Source organism: Eriocheir sinensis, chromosome 38 (genome assembly GCF_024679095.1).
Source record: "Eriocheir sinensis breed Jianghai 21 chromosome 38, ASM2467909v1, whole genome shotgun sequence".
Taxonomy (NCBI): Eukaryota; Metazoa; Arthropoda; class Malacostraca; order Decapoda; family Varunidae; genus Eriocheir; species Eriocheir sinensis.
In genome coordinates this window covers 10,127,811-10,152,340 of record NC_066546.1, presented here as the reverse complement: position 1 = coordinate 10,152,340, position 24,530 = coordinate 10,127,811, and positions in this window count along the sequence as shown.

Below are 24,530 nucleotides of genomic sequence, written 5' to 3'. Positions count from 1 at the left end.
AAGGTAAAAGAATAATATAAAACTAGAAATTGGGTTTGGAAATGTAAATGGACAGGGAAAAAGATGAGACAGAAAATGGGAAACAGAGAAAACGGAAAAAAATGAATGAAAATGGAGAAGGGATGAAAAGAAGAACGTCAAGAATATATAAAGAAAAAAAATGAAAGTAGAAATTGGGTTTGGGAGAGTAAATGGAGACGCAAAAAGATGAAACAGAAAATGGGAAACAGAGAAAACGGAAAAAAATGAATGAAAATGGAGAGGGGAAGAAAAAAAACGCAAAGAAAAAAAAAAGAAAAAAGAAAAAGAAATTGGGTTTGGGAGAGTAAATGGACAGGCAAAAAGATGAGACAGAAAATGGGAAAGAGAGAAAACGGAAAAAAATGGGAAGAAAATGGAGAAGGGGCGGACGAGGAAAAGGAAAGGTAGTCAGAACACGAAATATCAATCAAGAGATTAATAAAGTTTGAGTTACATATCGCGCCCGGATGGTTCTCCCTCTCTCTCTCTCTCTCTCTCTCTCTCTCTCTCTCTCTCTCTCTCTCCCTTCCCTTCCCTTCCCTTCCCTCCCCTTCCCTTTCTTTCCCTTCTGTTCCCTTCCTTTCCCTTTCCTTCCTCTCCCTACCTTTCCTTCCTCTCCCTTCCTTTCCCTTTCCTCCCTTCCCTTCCCTTCCCTTCCCATCATTCCCTTGAAGCTGACGGTTAATTAACGACCAACGGGGCTTCCTCTTCCCTCCTCCCCCTCCTCCTCCTCCTCCTCCTCCTCCTCCTCTTCCTAACTCACCTCAATACTTCCCCTTCCGCTCCTTCTCCCACATACCTTTCCCTCCCTATCCTTTCCTCCTCTCCCGTATCAAAGCTTCTCTCCTCCTCCTCCTCCTCCTCCTGTGTCACCTTCTCGCCCCTTTATCTTCATTTTCCCTTCCTCGTCTCTCATCTCTCTTCTTACATGTGACATTCTTTCTGCTCACACACCTTCCTCCTTTTCTTTATTCTCTCTCTCTCTCTCTCTCTCTCTCTCTTTCACCGTCTCTTCCTTACTACCAACACTCCCTTAAAATCCTTCTCCTCCTCCTCCTCCTCTTCTTGCGTCCGGCCACTAATGTCTCCAGGGTGCGTGGCCTCGACTAGATTATGTATGTTAGTGGCCGCGCGGGTCCCTTCAAGGCGTTGTTTGGGGGCCACTTTCCCGTGCTTGCGCCAGCCTATGTTGCCCTCTCTCCCCTGTGCATGGTCCGCCCTTGCCGCCTCTTATATCTCTGTCCGGGTGTGAGGTTGAGGTTGTGTCTGGCTTTTGGATGGTGTGAGGAAGGGTGCGAATGTTTAAAGGGTTTGTTTTGGTGGTGGTGTGTGTTAGGTTAGGTTAGGTGAGGTTAGTGAGGTTGGGTGTGTGTTTTGTGTGTTTGTGTTGTTTGTGTGAGATTATGAACATGTGGTAGGTAAGGTTAGGTTAGGTTAGTGACGTTGGGTGTGTGTTTGTATGTTTGCGTTGTGTGTGTGAGAGTATGTACGTGTGTGAATGTTAGGTTAAGTTATTGTGAAGATTAGTGTATGTTCTCTACGTTTTGGTTATTGTGTGTATGTGTGGTTTATGCTGGATGAGTATGAGGTGGTTCTGTATCTGTGTGTGTATGTGTGTGATGGTGGTGAAGGTGATGATGATGATGCTGAATATTCTGTGTGATTGAGTTTCGTGTGTATGCTGGATTTGCAGAGCGAGTATCAGTGAGCGTGGATGTGATGGGTTTGTAAAGTGCATTAGTGGTGTAAATGTGTATGGAGTGGGCAGGTAGAGGTGCGTTAGTGACTGGCACGCCGAAAGGGAGTTGAAACAGGTGATAATAACGAGCATGCATATAGAGTAGATGGCTTATTGTTGTCTATAGTGTGGAGTACTGTCTATAATTGCATTTATTGTGTATGCCTTGGCGGGCACTCTCTTAGGGAAATTTATCAATGCAATATTCCTATAATGAAACACAATAGAATGTAACCTAATTATCTCCTCCAACGTTTCCATCGAATGGCGGATAAATCGGTAAAATTCGGTATTCTGCAGCGGCCGCCTCATCGTGTAGGGCTTTGGCGGTGAAATGTTGGGGGGAGGGGGGGGGGGGAGGCTGCCCTTAATGGTTCGTCGTTGGAACACTAATGTTTGAATTCATGAAAAAAACTGAAGATGTTGTGCTTTTGATATTTCGTCTGTGGAACACTTAGAGTTAAGACATAAGACAGAACACCTTAAGATTTATTTAAGTAGGAGTTGTGAGTAGCATCAGGAGTAGTTTTATGACCCTGATGGTAGTTTGACCTTTCCTCTCCTTACCGTACTGTGAACCAACACACACTTGACAATCTTTTTAGTTGTGGGCATTGCATGAGTAGTTTAGTTTGTATGACTGATGGTAGTTTGACCCTTCCTCTCTACCGTGAACCTAAAGAAACACTCATTAGAACCCAACTGACCCCCTCTTTGACCTTTAGAAATAGCTGATGTGGGAAGCCAAAGTGTCTTTTAATACCGACTTTAGTATTTTCATTCGTTATCGCGGTATGGAAAATGTCGCCGATATGGTGTTAATATTTCGTTTCAGGGACATTATTATTCGTATTTGTGGTCGTGGTACAGAAAAAGCTGGTTAATTTATAGTTATTTTTATCATCTCTAGAACTTTAGTATTTGCATTCGTTATCGCGGTATGGAAAATGTCGCCGATGTAGAACTTTATTTTTATTTTTATCTTTGGAACATTAATTCTTTCTTTCGTGTTCGCGGTACATAAAAAAAAACGATAGCCGATGTGGTGCTGTCGATACTTCTTCACCCCTGGGGCATATTTTTACCATGGCGACACAAAACCTGCAGCCCATTGTATCCTTTTTCGCCTCAGTGTTCATAAATATTTCATCCTCGGTACATTATTACCTGCATGCTGGTCGCGGTACAGAGAACGCTGCCGATGTTTTAATTTTACTGCTATTACTGCTACTATTACTTCATCCCAGGCACACATTTTCATGATGGCGGCACAAAACCTGCAGCCATTTCATCCTTCCCCGCCTCCGTCAGCCAGGCCGGGGGTCCAGGTGGCCGCGGCCCCCCAGAAGGATTTCTTTTCTCCCCTTCCGCTCGTCTAACAAGGGACCTTCACAGCCTCATATTTATCTCCGCATTTCCTCCACGTTTTCAATCAGGAGAATATTGGGGTGAGGCCGCCGCCCCGCCCCGGCCAGCTGTGGGCTGAGCCACGGCCGACAGATGTGACCTAATTCACCCGCCGGGGCTCGGGCTGCGTCGCCTCCAGCAGCTGCCTCCCCTCAAGAGCTCGCTCCTCCCGCGCTCACGAGATTAAGACCTCATTATCTGATCCAATAGAGTTAAGATCGACTAATTATTGGTCATAAAGGCCCAAAATTTAATAGTCCAGTGTTCGACATGACCTAAGGAAGCCTCCGTGCAGCTCCAGGCGTCGTGGGAGGCGTCCTTCAGAATGCACCGCGCCGCCACCTAGGACCCCGTGACCTCCAGGAGTTATTGCTTTGTACTCTTCCTGCGACTCCTTCACTCATGCACTTCCTCACTCCTTCACTCCTTCACCCACCTACTGAATCATCCATCCACACACTCCTTCCCTTCCTCCCTCACTCACATACTCACTCACTCGCTCATCCACAGAATCAGTCATCCACATACTCCTTCACACTCTTATCCACGAACTAACTAACTCACTCACTCACCCACCCACAGAATCAGTCATCCACATACTGCTTCACACTCTTATCCACGAACTAACTAACTCACTCACTCACCCACCCACAGAATCAGTCACCCATATACTCCTTCATTCTCTTATCCACGAAATCACTCACTCACCCACCCACCCACTCACAGAATCAGTCATCCACATACTGCTTCACTCTCTTATCCACGAACTAACACACTCACTCACTCACTCACTCACTCACTCACTATTTCAATCCCTCCGCTACTGCACATTTTCAAGCGGTATCTAATCCTGCTTTCATCCTGCTTCGTTACGTTGCATTCAAAGGATAATCGGTTACTCTCTCTCTCTCTCTCTCTCTCTCTCTCTCTCTCTCTCTCTCTCTCTCTCTCTCTCTAATTCTCGTTCTCTCTCTCAGTTTCATATCAGTCATACCTCCCCTCACTGTGTCCCTCTCGCCTCCTTTGCTCTTCCAATTATATGATTACAAAGGAGCCTTCAGGTAGTCCATTATGTTCCTCTATCTCCTCCTTTATCGCTTATCTTTTATTCCTCTGCCTATCCCCTTGAAGATGGATGAGTGGGAGAGGCGGATAGGAAGGAGAGACAGATAGGAGATGAGATGAGATGAGAGAAAACTTTCGGAGCAAGATCAGCAGGAAGAGAGACAGACAGATAGACAGATGAAGACAGACAGACACATGGCTTAAGTTATGTTTCATCTAGCTCAGAAAGTTTATTCCCGCATCTTTTATTTATTGACAGACAGTTTTTAGGAGCAGTAAGTAGCGGGCTTTTTTTCATTATTGTTTTCTTTTTTTTACGCCCTTGCACTGTCTCCTCTGCTGTAAAAAAAAAAAATACAGCCCAACATACAGACTGACAGACAGGCAAATATACTCAGACAGTGGTTCTCAGTTTGATGTATTCCACGTAGGTCAGGAAAGCTAATTAATACTTCCCTTTTTACATCTTTTTTTCTCCTTTTCATTTTTTTTTTAAGTCAAGGCGTTATTCCTCTCTCTAACGCACCCTTTCGAAATATTAACACTTCCAATTTGCACTTTTTTCTCTCTTTCCAATGTTTCAGACGTCGAGGCGGTATTCCTGTCTTTAACAAAGCCTATTACACTTTCCACTCTGTCCAATGTTTTTCGAAGTCGTGTCTTTATTCCGCTGTTTTACATTATTCATTCCTATTAACCTTTTATCACATTCCCTATTTCCCTTTTTCCACTGTTTTTCGTAGGCGAGACGGTATCCCTCTTCATAACACTACCTATTTACCCATTAACACTTCAATGTTTTTCGAAGTTGTGTCTTGTGTCTTTATTCCACTGTTTTACATTTTTCCTTCCTATTTACCTATTATCACATTCCCTATTGACGCTTTTTCCCTTTTTCCAGTTTTTTTTCGTAGGCAAGACGGTATCCCTTTTCATAACACTCCCTATTTACCTATTAAAACACTCCTTTCAATGTTTTTATAAGTCGAGGCGTTACTAAATGTATTCCAGTAGATCAGGAAACCTCCCCAACACTTTATTTACCCTTTTTTCCCACTCCTCCCAACCTTTTTCGTAGCCGGCGCGCCCTGCCTCTCTCCACCCAAGATCAACACGTCCGCGCGATGCTCACTTGTCTGGGAAAGTTTGAAGGCGGATCGACACGCACGCCAAGAAATTCACGCCGCACATTTCGGCCCCGAAGTCGCGCGTGCCCACATCAAATTTCACTTACCGGAGCCGGGCCGAACTGACTTTAACGAACTCCAACTTCGGAACACAATTGGCCGGCCTTTCGCTCCCTTCCATACCGTAATGAGCACGCCCCCGCCACCCTCTCCCTCTCCCTCTCCCCGCCATCCACGTCCCTCAAAGCCAGGCTCTCGTATAGTCTTGTCTTGTTTCGCTGTTTTCGTTCGCTTCTGGTTCTTCTTCCGCCTTCCTGCGACTTAAGTGCTTTCAAGAGAGGAGGATGGAGATGCCACTAAAGCTAAACTCTCGTACGATGTTCTTTTGTTTCGTTGTTGTCGTTCGCTTTTGGTTCTTCTCCCGCCTCCCTACGACTTAAGCGCCTTCAGAAGAGGAAGATGAAGACGCCTCTGAAGCTAAACTCGTACAATGTTCTCTTGTTTCGTGCTCTTTGTTGTCTTCTGGTTCTTCCCGCTTCCCACGACTTTATATTTTTTTTAGTCGCCCCAGAAATTTATGATGGTAACTTTTCCTGTTTTCAAACCTCTATTTATGTATTGTATCTCATTTTTCTAGTGTTTTTTCTATACTTTGGAGCATCGTTTGGGGGGACTTTTGTTCTTTTCGCCTTTAGAATGTTTCCTTCATCGTAAGAAATGGTAAATATATGATGGAGATGATTTGACTAATACCGCCACTACTTCCACCACCACCACTAGCACCTCCTCCTCCTCCTCCTCCTCCTCCTACCAACGAGTCGTCTTTCCTTTCTTTCTATTCCTTCCATCCTCCCAGGTAGATAATGCAAACGAGCTCACCTTTCCCTCAATTACCTGGAAACAATGAAGACACGCTGTTTTTAGTGCTTCCTTAGAGTAGACAAGGTACAAATTGACACCATTACTCGGAAACGATGAATACGCGTTTGCTAGTTATTATAAGAACGGCTTGGGTACATTGTGAGCACCTGCCATTATCAGGAAACGATAAAAAATGTATTAGCTAGTTATTTAAGACCTGGACGGGGCATTAGGCACCCGCAGGATTATTAGAAAACGATATATTTACCCGTGCACCGTTCACTTAAAAGAATGGGAGGAACGTTGAATTACTACGCGTTTAGATCGAAGTGGCGAAGAATGCAGAGACTTGAAGCTACCCGTTTACCGTTGTCTTGAAGAACACGAAGGAGAGACTGTCCAGAGTTGTCCATCGTTGATCCATTTACCGTTGACTTGAAGAACACGAAGGAGAGACTGTCCATAGTTGTCCTAGTGTTGTTTTAAGGAATAGGAAGCAAGTGAAGGGGTGTTACTATCTGAAAATAAGGTGGTGAAGACTGCAGAGACTGGAAGCTATTCGTTTACCGTTGTCTTGAAGAACACGAAGGAGAGACTGTCCAGAGTTGTCCATCTTAGTGTTGTCTTGACGGGATCAAGTCAAGGGGTATTACTCTCTGAAAATGAAGTGGTGAAGGAGATAGAGACTTAGAGTTGTCCCTTTAGCTTTGAATAGAGACTTAGAGTTGTCCCTTTAGCTTTGACGTTAAGAAGAGGAAGCAAGTCAAGAGGTATTACTCTCTGAAAATGAAGTGGTGAAGGATATAGAGACTTAGAGTTATCCGTTTAACTTTGACTTGTAGAATAGGAAGCAAGTCAAGGGTATTACTCTCTGAAAATGACGTGGTGAAGGATGCAGAGTCTTAGAGTTGACCGTTTAGCTTTACCGTTAAGAAGAGGAAGCACTTGAAGGGTTATAACGATCTTAGAAGGTAGAGGTTAACATACAGACTTAAAGTTCTCCGTTTAGCGTTGATTTGAAGCATAAAGTATCACGACACCTCTACACCCGAAATTGACCTCTCTTTTGGCCACTCTCTACTTATATCTTTTTAGGAGCAGCATTTAGCGGGCTTTTTTGTATACTTTTTCCATGCCCATGAGCAGTTTCCTTTCCTGTAAAAAAAAGAAAAATAGGAAGCTAGCTCAGAGTTATAAATATCTTAGAATGAAGTGGCGAAAGATACCGAGACTTCAAAACAGGCACCAGAAGAAAATAACATTCATTCGAGTATCTTTAAAGATTGAAGAAGCCACAGACAACATGCGTTTCTTATCAGCATAACAGATAAAGCTCCATAAAGTTAACTAAGTAGAAATATCTGCAAAAGGGGAGAGCTGAAAGTATACAAGAGATACTTAACTTCGTGTATATAATGTGTTTTGGCATCAGGCGAAACCTTCTAAACCCAAGGCACTGGAGAAGGGACAGGAAGGGGGCACGAGGCTCACATTGCCGATAAACCATGAGAGAAGACTCGATCCTCTAATCCCTGAGCAGTGGACGTGTTACTCCCAAGCCTCCCTAAAGCGCCTGGATCCATTATATATACCAGCAGGAGCAGCAACAACAACACAGTCACTTATAGCCCAAACTCCTTCAACTCGTGGTGTTTAAAGCGATCTGAAACCTTTAAAGAGAATCACCAGACTCAGGAAACAAGAAAGGAGGAGAAAAATAACACAGAGGGGAATCGATGCCTCCACCAGCACTTCACTTCGCTGTAGGATTTCGCTAACTACCACTCAGCCATTGGACCCGCCAGCGATTGGGACCTTCGAAGTGTTAGAGGCATTTGGCTACGTGCGTACTGCCAAATTACCCTCGGATGGGCCTGCGCGGGGACGGCCGGGCGCTGAAGGGACCATTGTGCTGGATAATTGCATCGAAATAGTTTGGCAGTCTTCGCCCCCCTGGAGGAGGTAGGGTGAGGAGGGTGATGGCAGGGTGACGGAGGGTTCGGGGGCAAGATGATGATGTTGCTGTTGTAGGATGTAGATGTTGTAGGATGTTGGCTTAGGTTGTATTTGTAGGTTGTTGTTGTGGGTATCTAGGGTTGGTATCCTTATAGAGGGTGGGATTTTTTTTATGGTGTGGAGTTAAGGGTGACGGTTTAGGGTGAGAGAGTGAAATGGTATATTAGCAGTCTTCGTCCCCAGTAGAAGGTAGGGTGAGGAAATGGTAGGATGAGGGTGACCAGGGTGAGGTGATGGTCGAGGTATTTAGGGTGGGGTGCCAATACAGGTGGTGATAAGGGTGATGGATTAGGGTGAGAGAGTGATGAAATGGTATAGCAGTCTTCGTCCCCAGTAGAAGGTAGGGTGAGGAGATGGTAGGATGAGGGTGGGTTCAGGGTGAGATCATGGTCGATGTATTTAGGGTGGAGATAAGTGTGAAGTGTTAGGGTGAGAGGGTGAAATGATGGTACTGGTGTTCAGGCATTTTTTTACATTAATACAAACAGCAAAAAAGCATAACAAACAAAAACTAAAACCCGTAATACGCTGATCTAGTAAAAGAGTTAAGAATGAGACCCCAGAAGCGAGGTCAATTTCGGTGATGCTTTCGGGTGTTATTCCAGGCGGTGGTGTTGTGACGGTGGTGTTTAGATCCCGTGGTGTGTGGCGGTGGTGGTGCCTTAGGGGTGTTATGCTCTTCATTAGCTCTGCGTCGCCGTTGCTGTGTTGTAGCGACCCTCAGTGACGGACTAATGAAGCTTGGGATGGTTTATGAGATGCTTCACCTTAATTCCCCTTCCTTTCTGGCTACGTTCCCCTTCCGTTCCCCTTCCTAACTTTCTTCCCTTCCTCTTCCTATCCACGTTTCCTTAACACACACACACACACGCACACACACATACACACACACAGCACAGCACAACAAACGGAGCAAAAATAACGAAGCTGAAACGGAAAAACACTCCATTGGTCTTGACAGGTCACTCACTTGGCCAATTACATTATGGACCTTTTTCTTCTCCGTCTTCGTCGTCGTCTTCTTCTTCTTTATGTGATGCCTTTACGGGGTCGGGTCTTTATGGCGAGGGTCAGGTTCACGATAGATGCCGGCCGATCATTTATATCATTTATGACCGCCGCGAACCCCCCATGCGCTGCCCATTGACGGATTGTAACTGGATGACGCGGAACTTAATCTTCTTATGCGTTTTTCCTTGCCTCTCTTTCTGCGTGTGTCCTCTCCTATCTTCTCTTCTGTTTCCTATCTTCTGCCGCCACTCTTCTCTTCTGCCCCTCTTCTTCTGTAGCCCCTTCCTCCTCCTCTCTTTCTTGCCTCCCTTTCTACTTGTGTCCTTTCCTACCTTCTCTTCTGTTTCCTATCTTCTCCTGTAGTCCCTTCTTCCTCCTCTCTTTCTTGCCTCCCTTTCTCTTTGCGTCATTTCCTTTCATCTCTTCTGTTTCCTATATTCTCTCACCGCCCTTTCTTCCTCCTCTCCTCCTCCTCTTCTGCTTCCATTTCCTCTCCTCTTGCCTCCTCTCCCTTTTTCCTCTCCCCAATACATCCATTTCTACCTCCTCTTCTTCTTCCTTTAGTGCCATTATTTAGTTTTGTAATCATGTATTTGTTAGTTTTTTTTTTCACTCTATCGAATGTCTACGTTATAAACTTCATCTTCCCTCATTCGTTCTCTTCAGTCGTTCATTATATAGCGCGGTAGTCATGTATATGTTAGTTCAATTTTTTTTCACCCTATCGAATGTCAAGTTTAAAATCGACGGTTCAGAGACGAAGGTGATTATTTTTAACTACTTTTTTTCACTAGTAATATATTTGGCTTTTCTCACTCTGTCGAATGTCTAGTTTAAGTCGACGGCTCAGAGACGGAAGGTGACTATTTTACACTCGTCTTTTTCACTTCTCATATATTTGTCTTTTCTCACTCTGTCGAATGTCTAGTTTAAGTCGACGGTTCAGAGACGGAAGGTGACTATTTTACACTCGTCTTTTTCACTTGTCATATATTTGTCTTTTCTCACTCTGTCGAATGTCTAGTTTAAGTCGACGGCTCAGAGACGGAAGGTGATTGGTCCTCTGCCTTACGGGCCCAAGACGACCTACCTGATTGGGTTCGAGCCCTGCCACGTCACCAACAAGTTCAGGATTGGTCCAGGCCGCGGCTCCTCCTCGGCCGGGCGCGCTGCCAAGTCCCCGCCATAATAATCATGTTCTTAAGACGTGATTGGACGCCACGAGTCAGCAATTTGACCAATGGGAAGGGATGTAGCTGATCAAAGGACCCGCTAGAATTATATGGAGAAGTTTAAGGAGGGTGACTGGGGGAGTCTCCTCCCTTCCTTCTTCCCTGTCTTCACTACCTGCCTCCTCCTCCTCTTCCTCCTCCTCCAGCCTCATTTCCTGCGTGTCTCTCTCCTCCTCCTCTTCTGCCCCCCTTCCTGTTTTCCTCCATCCCTACCTTCCTTTCCTCCCCGTATCTCCTGCTTGTCTCTCCTTCCTCCCCTCCTACCTGCCTCTTCTACCTCCTTTTCTCCTTTCCTTCCTGTTTGTCTCCTTTCCTACCTTCTCTCCTGTTTTCTCTCCTCCTTGTATCTCCTGCAAACTTCTCCCCCCGGCCTCCTCTCCCTTCCTCCTCTCCTGAACATTGCTCCTACACGTTACCTGATATTCTTGAAGGGTTTAAAGATGTTCTCGGCGATGTTACAAAAAAGGGATGTGATGGAAGTGAAACGCAAAAGACTCATGACAAATTTCGCTCATAAGTCATCTTGTAATTAGGTGATTAGGACCTTCTGGACGAGTATTGATTGGGTCGTTAGCTCCGTTTGTGTTTCTGGTGGTGGTGGTGGTGGTGGTGGTGTAGGTCAGGGTGGTGGTGAAGGTACGATGGATGGTGTGGCAGGTCATGGCCGTGGTGGTGGTGGTGGTGGGTCCCGTTAATGTTATTGGTAGTGGTAGTGGTGGTGGTGGTGGTGGTTAAGGAGGGGCTGGCTGTGGTCGTACTTATAGTGTTGTTGTTGTTGCTGTTGTTGTTTTTGTTGTGGTGGTGGTGGGGAGGAGGGGGCGTTTCTTCTCTCCTTCAAAACTACAAAATCAACAAAATCACAAACATCTCAGCCTCCTAAATATTCTCACTCATTATTCATTCCATATATAAACGTTTAATCACCGTTCAACTCACTAATCCTTGAACGAGATGAATGTAAACAAAAAAAAGGACAAAAAAAACCCAATCTTGCAGCATCCCTTCATGAAACTCTACATTCTTATCTCTGTTTATCTGTGTATCTATCACACACACACACACACACACACACACACATGGACCCACAACTCATTCAAACAGACCCCCACCGCCTCCTACCACCCTTTCCACCTCCTCCTCCTCTTCCTCCTCCTCCTTCATCTTTTCTGTCCTGTCCTACCACACGTAGATTACTAGTAGTAGCGGTAGTAAACAGACACCCTCGCCATAGACCGATAGGTCTTCTGGTGTCTGTTCTTCCTATGTATTCCTATGTATTCCTCCTCCTCCTCCTCCTCCTCCTCTTCCTCCTCCTCCTTCTCCACGCCTTGTTTACAGCGACCTCTGATGAAGTTGACGTTAAAAAATAAATGTGACAAAGTCGTCCAACTTGAAGCAGCCCTTGCGTGTGTGTGTGTGTGTGTGTGTGTGTGTGGGTGGGTGGGTGCGTGTGTGTATTCGCAAAATATTATACGGAGGAAGAAAGAAGGGAGAGAAAAGACGAAGAGAAAGAGGAACAAAGTAGGGAGAAAAGGCGACCAAGAAAAAGAGAAATAGAAAGAAAAAAAGAAACCAAAAAGAGAAAAAAATAACGAAAAAAAAGAAGAAAAATTAAAGGGTTAAGGGACTTTTTACGCGGGTCTTAACAAATACCAAAAATATTCCCTTGACATGGAGGAAGAAAAAAAAAAGTCGTGTCTCGCCATCTCTCGAGGACGCCAGGACCGGACTCTAACAAGGTCTCGTGAAGGTCCGGGACACTTCTGGGTCTAAACACGCGCTCGTATGCAAATGTGGACCGGGTTAGTGCCAATGCCAACAGTACAGGGCGGCACCATCACTCCAGGCGCGCTCTCTCTCTCTCTCTCTCTCTCTCTCTCTCTCTGAATGATTAATATGCTTCTTTGTTTCTTTGTTCTTCTTTAGTCTTCCTCTTCTCTCGTCCTGATGCATATATATTTTAGTCATCACGTGTTCTTCGTCATAGATGGTAAATAGTGAAACATTCCTTAAGGTTTCAAATATAGTTGCAGTTTTATTCCGTGTTAAAATCTTCGGAATATTCTCTCACGTATTAACTTTGCTCGGAAATTTACATCTAATCCTGTTTTATTTCTTCTTGTGTGTGTGTGTGTGTGTGTGTGTGTGTGTGTGTGTGTGTGTGTGTTATTTTTTACGTCTTTTTCTCTCTCTTCCTTTCTTCTTCTTTTTCCCTCTTTACTCCTAACTTTCACCTCTCTCTCTCTTTTTTACTTTCCATTATATATCCTCTCCTTTCTCATCCTTCCTCGTCCTCCGCCTCCTCCTCTTTATCCCTTACTTCCTTTCCTATCTTTTCCTTTATCTTTCTTTCTCCTATTACTCTCATCTCTCCTCTCTCTCTCTCTCTTACTTCCATTATTCCTCTCCCTTCTCCTCCTTCCTCCTCCTCTTCCTCGTCCTCCTCTTCATCCCCACCCTTTGAAGACTTCCCTCGGTATACAAAAATTATAGACAATCAACAATTACTCGCTGACAGGAGCGTTATTCATCGGTAATGCAAATACTGTTGACTTGCCTCATTAGTCCAGTTTATTTATGCATATTTCACGGCAAAATAGATGAGCCTAATGCTTTCTATGTATACGAGGGAGAGGAGGGAGGGAGGGAGGCTGAGAGAGCGGGAGAGAGGAAGGGAGGCTGAGAGAGAGGGAGAGGGAGAGGGAGAGGTATTAAGAATAGAAGTAAAGTGGTATATGTGAGGGAGGAAGGAGAGATAAGAGAAGAAGGGAAAGGAAGAGAGAGAGAGAGAGAGAGAGAGAGAGAGAGAGAGAGAGAGAGAGAGAGAGAGAGAGAGAGAGAGAGAGAGAGAGAGAGAGAGAGAGTTATGACTAGTGTAAAGGAGAGAGAGAGATGGAGAGGAAAACGACTGGAATAGGAGATAAATGGAGAGATAGAGTAAAGTAATTAAGAGAGAGAGAGAGAGAGAGAGAGAGAGAGAGAGAGAGAGAGAGTAATGGAGGGAAATAGGAGAGAGAGACGGGAAAGAGGACGAATTCGGAATGGAAAGAAAAGAAAGAGGAAGGATTGAAAACTGCATGAAGGGGATAAGGGGGGCGACGTAGAGAGAGAGAGAGAGAGAGAGAGAGAGAGAGAGAGAGAGAGAGGGAGAGGGAGAGAGAGATACAGAAACAGAGAGAAAGGGCATAAAAAATAGGAAAGGAAAAGGAAGAAAGGAAAGGAAGAAGAGAAATCAAAACAGAACAGGGAAGAGAAAGAACAGCCAGAATAGACCACGGAAAAGAAAGAAAGGAAGAAAACAGCAAAACAGAGAAGGGAAACGAAGGGAAACAAGAAGAGAAGAAAGGGAACAAGCGAATAAAACAGAGGAGAAGAATGGAAAGAAAAGGAGAGGAGGAGAGAAAACAGAGACCAGACACGAACCCAGCAGAAACAGGACAGGGTTTGGTCGGCAGGCACGTTCAATTATCTGTAGAAGCATTTAACTAACTAATACATTGTTGATTCCCTTCGCTCCCTCCATTAGCCGCCGCCCCAGAGCACGGCGTGGCGCGTCCTCGGGGAGTCACTCAGCGCCGGCCAGATGAACGCCAAGTAGTGTAATCATCGAGTGTAATTTAGTTCTTCTAGGTATACGAGCCCCATGAGAGAGAGAGAGAGAGAGAGAGAGAGAGAGAGAGAGAGAGAGAGAGGGAGAGGGAGGGAGGAAGTAAACAACAGGAATGCAAATAAAAGCGCAAAAATAGCCAATAATTCTAAAAGCTATGAAGAAAACGATTTAGAGAGAGAGAGAGAGAGAGAGAGAGAGAGAGAGAGAGAGAGAGAGTGCGTGTGTGTGTGTGTGTGTGTGTGTGTGTGTGTGTGTGTGTGTGTGTGGGCGAAGGAAAATTTATGCGGGATTAATGGAGGAGCGAGCTGGGATGAAGGCAGTGCTTTGTCTAGGGGGGGAAGAGGAGGAGGAGGAAGAGGAGGAGGAGGAGGAGGAGGTGAAGGTCGTGATGGGTTGGTGCCTGCGCGAGGTTGCTTTATTTTGTTGCTGTTGGTGCAGTGTCGGGTTCCAATCGACGCGTTGGTACGGTGGTGTGTCCAGTGTTCGAATACCATTATATGTTTTGTGGGTCTATTGGGTGGGTGAGTTGTGCTGTTTATAATGTGAAGGGAAGGGAAGGGAAGAGAAGGGAAGGGAAAAAGGAGAGGAATGGGAATGAAATCAAAGGAAGGGAAGGAAGGAAGGGAGGGAAAGGAAAGGAAGAAAGGAAGGTATGGAGAGGAAAGGAAAAGGCCAGTAAATAAGAGGAAAGGAAGGGAATAAAGAATGAAAAGGAGAGGGTACGAAAGGAAAGGAAGGGAAATTATAGGAAAGAAAAGGAAAGGAAGAAAATAAGAAATGAAGGAAGAAAGGAAAGGAAATTATAGGAAAGAAAAGGAAAGGAAGAAAATAAGAAATGAAGGAAGAAAGGAAAGGAAATTATAGGAAAGAAAAGGAAAGGAAGAAAATAAGAAATGAAGGAAGAAAGGAAGAAAGGAAGAAAATAAGAAATGAAGGAAGAAAGGAAAGGAAATTATAGGAAAGAAAAGGAAAGGAAGAAAAAAAGAAAGAGAAAATAAGAAACGAAGGAAGAAAGGAAAGGAGAGGAAAAGATAGTGGGAATAATAGTTAAGTTAGGTGAGATAAACCACTCTAACTATCCACTATGACTACCACCACAACCACCACCACCACCACAACCATTACTACCATCCCTTTGTGTTGCGGCTTCTCCCATGTTCAGTGTCCGTGGGTGTTGCGTCGCGTTGCAGTGTTACAGTAAAGATGAGCCTCGGGGGAAAAGGTTAGTGTTGCAGCCTCCGCCAGACCTTCGCAAGAGCTTATTTTATGCACGTGATAAGTTGGTATGCAAATCTGAACCTTCATTTAGCGCGTTCAAGTTGTTTCTTCCGCCCAACATGCGACTCCGCGCTGCCGTTATTCAGTATTCGGGTCTCTGCTTATTGTGTTGTCTTGATTTGCGCTTTCTCTCTCTCTCTCTCTCTCTCTCTCTCTCTCTCTCTCTCTCTCTCTCTCTCTCTCTCTCTCTCTCTCTCTCTCTCTTTTTTTGTTCCTTTTTTGTCTTTCTTTTGTTATGTTGGCTTAATTTTCTCTTTCTCTGTCTCTCTTGCTCTCTATCTTTGTCTCTTCTATCTTTATCTTTTTCTCTGTTTGTCCTTTTTTTTTGTCTTTTTCCTGTTTTGTTTTTTTGTCTTTCTTTTATTATGTTAGCTTGATTTGCTCTTTCTCTGTCTCTCTCTCTTTGTTTGTCTCTCTTTATCTCAAAATCTTTCTTTATGGCTTGATTTGCGCTCTCTCTTTCTTTCTCTCTGCTTATCTCTTCTCTCTTTATCTGTCTGCATCTTTCTTTATCTTTTGCCTTCATATCTTACCTCTTTATCTTTTCTTTCTCTACCTTTTTTTTCCCATTTGGTTTAACGTTAACTCTATCTTGATATAATGTGCTCTTTCCTCCTTCTCCCTTTGGTGTGTGTGTGTGCGTGTGCGTGTGTGTGTGTGTGTGTGTGTGTGCGTGTGTGTGTGCGTTAGATAGAAGCCCAGCAAACCGCCCTCAAAAAAATATATACATACAAAACGTTGAAAAAATAGAGAAAAAAAAAAAACGTTTCCAGTTAAATCAAAACACTGACAGCTAGAATGACGCTACAAAACAAACCCTTCAGAAAATACGAAAAAATATATAAATGAAAACACTGACGAGAGAGAGAGAGAGAGAGAGAGAGAGAGAGAGAGAGAGAGAGAGAGAGAGAGAGAGAGAGAGAGAGAGAGAGAGAGAGAGCAGGAGTAACTCACCTGGGAATACATACCTGCAAATTAACCCTTTCCACTTTCCCTTTCCCTTCTCCCTTTTTAACCCGTGACCTGGGGAAAGAAAAAAATAGGGTGGAGAAAGTAGGGAAAGGCTTGAAGGAAAGAGTTAAATAAGACTGAATGAAGTGTAGGTAAGAGAGAGGGAAAGAAGGAAAAAGGGGAAGAAGAAGGGGGGTAAGGGAGGAGGAAGGGAAGAAGCAGGGAGTGAGGGGGCGGGTCTGGAGGGGAAGGAAGGTCGGAAGCCCCAACCCACCGCATCGGCCAATAAGGAGAGACAATGGAAAGCACAACTCCTGAAGGGATGGAAACGAAAACAATAAAACTGGGAAACGTACGCGGGCCACATCCCTGCCTACCCAAGCCGAGAGAGAGAGAGAGAGGGAGAGGGAGCAAAAAGAGGAACTTGATAATGTCTCGGTGGGAAAAAAGAGGCAGTAAGTAAAGTGTGATCAATGGTTCGAATCCCGGTGGTGATGATTGTATTTAAATTATATAGTTGGATTGCCTTATGTTTTCTGCGCAAGCCCCCCCCCCTCTCTCTCTCTCTCTCTCTCTCTCTCTCTCTCTCCTCTCCTCTCCTCTCCTCTCCTCGCCCTTGAAAAGATTACGAAGGCGTATTTTAAGCTTACACTTGAGTACCACCTCCACCAGACGCCCCTGTGTGTGTGTGTGTGTGTGTGTGTGTGTGTGTGTGTGTGTGTGTGTGTGTGTGTGTGTGTGTGTGTGTGTGGAGTGACTGGTTCTTGGAATATGTTAAAAGGGAAGACCATGTTTGTGCCTGTCTGCCTGTGTCTCTTCCTCCTCCTCCTCCCTCTCTCCTGTCAGTCGTCCTCCTCCTCCGTCTCTTACCTCCTGCTCCTTTTACCTCACTTTCCATTCTCTCTCTCTCTCTCTCTCTCTCTCTCTCTCTCTCTCTCACTGGTATATACACTCAAGTAATTCATTTCGCCGGCCGAGGAAGGAGAAGAGAAAGGAATGAGGAGGTACTCTCTCTCTCTCTCTCTCTCTCTCTCTCTCTCTCTCTCACCCCCCTCCCCTCCCTCACCCCCCACCACCACAACACATGCGCCAAAACATTAATATAAAGAGATCGTCAACAAAGGGAACCTAGTATCACGAACTAGCAGAAGGCGGCGCAACTCAGCTCGCGTCCACGATATGTATAAGACTTGTGAGCCGCCAGGAGCCAGAGGGAAGGAACGAGAGACAAAAAACTGCGCGGGACAAAGGAGCGAGAACATAGATATATAAGAGAGAGCGAGAGACAGAGACAGAGAGACCGGGAACAAAAAAAAAATGGTGACAAAAGGAGTGAATACCTTTTCATCATCTGCATTACCGCCTCGTGAGCCTGAGTGAGTGGAGGAGGAGGACGAGGAGGAGGAGGAGGAGGAGGAGGAGGAGGAGGAGGAGGAGGAGGAGGAAAAGAAGTGGAGAGGGAGACGAAGTAGATAAAGGCGAAACATACTTAATTGGCACCTGAAAATGTACCCAAACTATACCTGTGAACCTAATCAGGACATACAGGTATTTAATTTAGTATAAAAAAGGTGAGAGAGTAGACGGTAGAGAGAAAGAACCATTATACCTGAGACGAAGGGAAGGACTAAAGCGGAAGAAGAGACTCAAAATACAAGGTCCATAAGTCAACAGAAAGAAGAGGAAGGGAGAGGAAAGGACAGGAATGGTGTTAGACATTACATAGAAGAAAGGCGAAGGGAAGGACGAGGGAAGAAGAGACTCAAAATAGAAGGTCCAGAAATCAAAAGGAAGAGGAAGGGAGAGGGAAGGGAAGGGATGGGGAAAGGAGAGGCAGTATATAGAAGACGTAATGGAAAAGAGACAAAGGAAAGAAGACGCTCAAAATAGAAGGTCCAGAAGTCAGAATGGAGAGGAAGGGAGAGGGAAGGGAAGGAATGGGTAAAGGAGAGACAGTATATAGTAGACTTATTGGAAGAGAGACGAAGGGAAGAAGATACATTAAATAGAAGGTCCAGAAGTCAAAAGGAAGAGGAAGGGAGAGGGAAGGGAAAGGATGTGTAAAGGAAAAACAGTATATAAAGAAGACTTACAGGAAGAGAAACTAAGGGAAGGACGGCTTAGTACGTCAGGCTAAGGGGTTGCGGGTGTCTGTGGGTAAGGGAGCGGCAGTATACCAAAGGAAGAGAGACACAGTATACCAGAGACGAAGGGAAGGAGCAAGTGCGGCAGCGACTCAATACGCCGGGTTCAGAGGTCGCGGGTGCCTGAGGGGAAGGAATCGGGGAGTCGCGGAGTCAAAGGCAACGGGTTCCCGGCGGCGTGGAGTGAGAAAATGAGATCACGCCGGCCCGAAAATGTCATCACGCTGTTGAGAGTGAAGGGCGACCTTGTCTATCCGATTTGGGCGCCGCTGCTTTTGAGGAGGAGGAGGAAATCTTGTCTGTTCTTCACACTCGCTGGCTCGCGCTGGCTGGCTGGAAGGATGACTGGGTGGATGGATGGATGGAAGGATCGCTGGATGGCTTTGGGAATGTTTGGCTGGTAGGATAGCTGACAGGAGGGATAGATGGATGAAAGGCTGGATGGCTGGCTGGAAGGATTACTGACTGGAGGGATAGATGGATGAAAGGCTGGCTGGATGGCTGGATGGATGGCTGGCTGGAAGGATGGCTGACTGGAGGGATAGATGGATGAAGGGATGGCTGGATGGCTTTGGGAATGTTTGGCTGGAAGGATAGCTGACTGGATGGATAGATGGATTAAAGGCTCGCTGGGTGGATGGCTGACTGGAGGGATAGATGGATGAAAGGATGGCTGGATGGCTTTGGGAATGTTTGGCCGGATGGATAGCTGACTGGATGGATAGATGGATTAAAGGGTGGCTGGATGGTTGACTGTTTGGCTGGCTGGCAGGCTGGTTGTGTGTTTAGCTGTTTGGTTGCTTATCTGGATTATTGGCTGACTGGTTGACTGACTGACTTGCTGACTGGGAAAGAGGGTGGCTGACTGACTGACTTACCGACTAACTATCTGGATGACTGGCTGGCTAACTAACTGAGTGACACGCTGGTTGGTTGACCGACGGATTTCCTTGGTGACTGGGTGACTGATTGGTTTGCTTACTGTCTGACTGACTTACTAACTGGCTGAATGGATGGCTGACTAACTTACTGACCGACTGATTGGTTAGCTTACTGAATGACTGACTGACCTTTTAACTGGCTGACTGACTAACTGACTGGCTGACTGACTAGCTGGATGTATGATAAATTTCCCCAGTCTCCCCTCCTTCTTTCCGTCTCTCGAGGTCCTGAATCTTACGAGCCCCCTCCATGAGCCGGGTAATAGGGCGCCGGTGTAATATTGAGGTTCGTGTCCCCCGCCGGCAATATTCTCGTCCCTTGATTAATTGACGTTCCTGCGATCAGTCATGAGTAGGTGATTAATAAGTGAGTGTCGTTTACATTATTGCTGCATCTCATTACTCTCTTTCTTATCTCGACGCCCGGCTTGATTAATGATTCTTTATTAAGCTTCCATTTCCCTGGCTCTCTGCTTCTCCTCTTGTCCTCCTCCCCTTCTCCTACTCCTCCTCCTCCACTTCTTGCTCCTTATTCGCTTGTCATATGAGTTTCTCCCTCTCCTAATATTTGTCTTTCCCTTTGTCTGTCTATCTGTCTATGTTTCTACCTGTTTGTTTGTCTACCTTTCTGTTTTCATTCTCTGTCTCTCTCTCTCTCTCTCTCTCTCTCTCTCTCTCTCTCTCTCTCTCTCTCTCTCTCTCTCTCTCTCTCTCTCTCTCTCTCTCTCTCTCTCTCTCTCTCTCTCTCTCTCTCGTTCTCGGATATTCCTTCCTTCATTTCTTCCTTCCTTCCTTTTCCTTTTCTTTCTTTTATGTTCCTTTCTTCGTTCCTCTCTACCTTGATTTCTTCTTTTTTCTTTATTTCTTCCTCTCCGTTCTTTCTCCTGTGTCATATTTCATTGATTCGTTTCCTTCCCTTCCTTCCTTCATTCATTCATTCACTTTTTATTCATTTCAATCATCTTGTTTCCTTTCGTATTCTCTCTTCGTTCCTCCCTTCCTTTCTTTCCGTTCCTTTCTTCTCCCCTCTATTCCTTACTCTCTTATCTTTTCTTCCTTCCGTCCTTGCTTTCTATCCTTCTCTCCTACCTTTACTTTCTACCTTTCTTATTTCCTTTCCTTTCGCTTGGCGTTACTCTCTTTCTTTTCCTTTCTCCCTACCTTCATTTCCGTTTCCTTTCTACCTTCATCTTTCTCTTCGTCTATTCCTTCCTTCCTTGCTTTCATCCCTCACGTGCCCGGTTCTCCTCCGCCGATGCCCACCACGGCTCTCGGGTCCCGGGGCGGCATAATGCAAGCCCCTCACATAATGCCCGCCTTGGGAAACACACGCTCTTCGTCCACATTTATTCCGGCATTGTCTCGATCCATTACCGTGATGAGCTACAGCATTCACGAGTCATAAAGGGAAGACTCGGCCATTTATGATTCATAATAGCAACTTTGGCAAGACCTACCAACCTAACCCACCCACTTACCCACCCACTCACCCACCCACCCACCCACTCACCTGTACTGCCTCCTCCTTCCGTCCGTCCCTCCTTCCTTCCGTCTCTCTTAGTCATGACCACACTGCATGTTATCAGGTTGTTATGAATATGATTAGAAGTAAGAGAACAGGAAGTGGGTGAGAGAGATAACTGTCTATGGAGGGAGAGGAAGTTTAGTGGAGGAATAAAGAGTTTCGGGACAGAAAAAGCGTTAAAGTAAGAGAGAGGAAGTAAAAGATTCAGGAAGTGGAAAGAGAGAGAAAGGAGGTGTCTGTGAAGGAAGGAGGAGAGCTGATAGGAGGGAGAGAAAGTTAGTGTAGAGAGAATGAGTTGAATGAGGAAACATAAAGCATTAGAAGTAAGAGAGAGAGAGAGAGAGAGAGGAAAACTTGAAGTGGAGAGTGAAGTGGAGGCGGAGAGAGAAAGGGAGAGAGAAGGAGGGAGAGGAATATGAAGGAGAGCAGACACGGAAGGAAGCAAAACAAGGATACAGAGATAGGGAGAGACAGGCTAAAGGGAACGAACAAGTAAAGGGGAAGAGGAATGAGAAAAGGAAGGAGGCATAAGAAATAAAGTAAAACGAGGGGAAAAAGAAGGAAAATAGATAAAGAGGAAATAAGATAAAGAGAGTAGACAGAGATAGTGAAAGATGGGCTAAGCGGAACGTGGAAATGGAAGAAGGGAGGAGAAAGAATGACGGAAGGAAGAGGAAGGAGGCGTAAAAAATAAAGTAAAAAATGAAAAAGAAAAGGAAACAATGAGGAAAATGAAAAGAGTGTGAGCTTTGTGCGCCGTGAAGTGTATTAAAATATTCTGAAGTGTGTTTGTTTTATCATTTATCAGGCGACCTACTTTACCTGGAGAGAGAGAGAGAGAGAGAGAGAGAGAGAGAGAGAGAGAGAGTGAGAGTGAGAGAGAGAGGATTTTACATAACTATTTCATTCATTTCATTTTTTTTCTTCTCTTTCTGTCAATATTAACCTTTTCCAGCATGTATTTTCATTTCTTTCGTCTTTCTCCTCTTCCTCCACCACCTCCTCCTCCTCCTCCTCCTCCTCCTCCTCTTCTTTCTCTTTTACTTTTACTTTCCATTCTCTTGCTGTCTTCTTTCCTCTCTTCCTTACTCTCTTTTCCTCTCTTTGTTTTTCCTTTCCTTCTTTCCTTCCTCTTCCTCCTCCTCCACTTTTGTTCCCTCCTCCTCTTTATCTTCCAGCTCCTCCTCCGCTTCCTCTTCCTCCTTCACCGGTTCTCAAGATATATCTCCCCGATTTTCTCTCCTCCCATTATCCTTCTCCCTTACCTTCCTTATCTCCCCCCTCATCTCTTTCCTCCTAAAACCCATCAATATCGACGCGGCGTAGGCTCGAGGGCGCCCATCAGCACGTGTTATCGACTATTATCTTTGTGCATCTTCTTCGTCATCGAGGATTTGCTTATCTCCTTTTTTTTTTTTTTTGGCGGGGGGTCATTTTTTTCGGTTCATTTTTTCCGTTTTCTTTCTCAAATTTGTAATGATGGTATTTTCTTTGTCTGTTTTTCTTTTTTCGATTTATTTCATTCTTGTTTGTTGTTCTCTTCTACGATTACCTTTTTTTTTACCTTTTATCTCTATTTCGTCATTTTTTTGTCTTTGTTCCTGTTCCTATTGTTCTCCGTTCTTTTCATCTACGACTACAAGCTTTTAATCACTCAATCGCTTCTCTTTCTACCTCTCGTTCACTAATTACCATATTCTCCGTTCGCTCGTCACATCTACCCCCACACATACACACCTATCCACCTACCTATCCCTGCCCTTCCCGCCCGCACACTCCATTCCTTCGTTACACCTTCCAACACACCTGTCAAGCCTGCCTATCCCTTCCCTTCCCCTTCCTCCCACAATTTTTTCCACATTATTCCGGATCCTGCCTTCCTATATAACCTCCTTCGCAGCCATCAGCGCGGGCAGGTAGGGCGGGCGTGCTGGGGGCGTGCGGCTGACAGGTGACGAAAAGCTGACGCCGGAGGTCTTTTGTAGTGTAGCGGGAGGCAGCGACGGGCGGTCTTTGTGGCCTCAAGGGCGCGGGAGCCTGTGCGTGTCTCCTACGAGGGTAACCCGAGTCTCAGCGGCCCGGTCACATGTTTTATCCGAGCCTCGACGGCGTCTTGGCGGTGGCCTGATTGGGGGTGGCTCCGCTGGATGGGGATGCTGGAAAGAGCCGCTGGTGTTTGTGTGTTTGTATGTGTTATTGTGTTTGTGCGTGTATGGGTGTGTAAGTGTGGGTGTATTTGGTGATTATGGGGATTGTGTGTGTTTGTGCGTGTGTAAGTGTTTGGAAATTGGGGAACTGCGTGTGTGTTGCAGCGTTATGATTATGTTCGTGTGGGTGTGTTTGTGTGTTTTATGGGTGTCTTGGAGGGTGAGGGAACTGTATGTGTGTGTGTGTGTGTGTGTGTGTGTGTGTGTGTGTGTGTGTGTTTGTGCGTAGGAGGGCCAGGACTGACACCGCTGCTAATAGTTTACGTCCAGTTCAATTCATGTTTTGTGTGACTTGAACCGACCCGACCTTCTGCCTCAATTGGGTGGACGGGCGGAAGGCGGCGCAGCAGAAGGGGTCCCGGCGAGCTCCCCTGCGACGCGTATATGTATAGGCGGGCGAGGCGGCGGGGCGCTGTACATAGCCTTTATTGTGCAGTAAATTGGACGCCGCCGCTTCTGTACATAACACGGCGTCTACCACTGCCTATTACTACTAACACGGCATCCTCCTCCTTTTCCTCTTCCTCCTTATCTTGCTCCTCTTCCTCCTCCTCCTCCTCCTCCTCCTCCTCCTCCTCCTCCTGCTTTTCGTTTTCCTGTTCCTTCCTTTCCTTCTCTGTTTCTTTTTCTTCTCCAAATGCTAGTTCTTCCTCCTCCTCTTCCTCATCCTCCTGTTCCTCCTGGTTCTTGTTCTCTTCTTCCTCCCTTTCCTTCTGTTTCTCTATGTTCTCTTTGTGTTAGTTGTGTTTCTTCTCATGTTCCTCTTTCTTATTGTTTCCTCTTCTTTATCTTCTTCTTCCTTCCCTTCCCCTTCTCTTGATTCTCCCTGTATTTTTCCTTAGTCTCCCCCTCCTCTTCCTCCTCCTCCTCCTCGTATATCTCTTACTTACGGTTTTTCTGTGTGTTTTTTCTTCCCTGACTTATTATCCTTCTTCACTGTTTTCTTGTGCTTTTTCTTAGTCTCCTCCTCCTCCTCTTCCTCCTCCTGCTCCCCCTCCTCCTCCTCCTCCTCACGGGTGTTATATGTGGAAGCTTGCGTTCGGCGGTCGACTAATCTTGTTAATGAGAACTTTTATACGAAGGCGACGCTGGGTGTAACGCATTTCACCACATAACCTGTCACACCCCGGATGAGAGATAGCGTCGTTTGCGTGTCCCGTAGTCAGAGAGGCGTGAAGTATGTTGTCTCAGAGGCATCAAAGGGCGCTCTCGTACACTTTAGTTACCCCCCCTCTCCCCTCACCCTCACACTATGTAAACCCTTTATGGAACTGTGTGTGTCTACCTATCTAGTGTCTACCTGTCTCCCTACACCTGTCGATACGTACTTTTTTTCGCATATTTTTTGTAGTTATGTAATTTTTTTCTCTTTTGTTTTGTTTTATTTTAGTTTCGA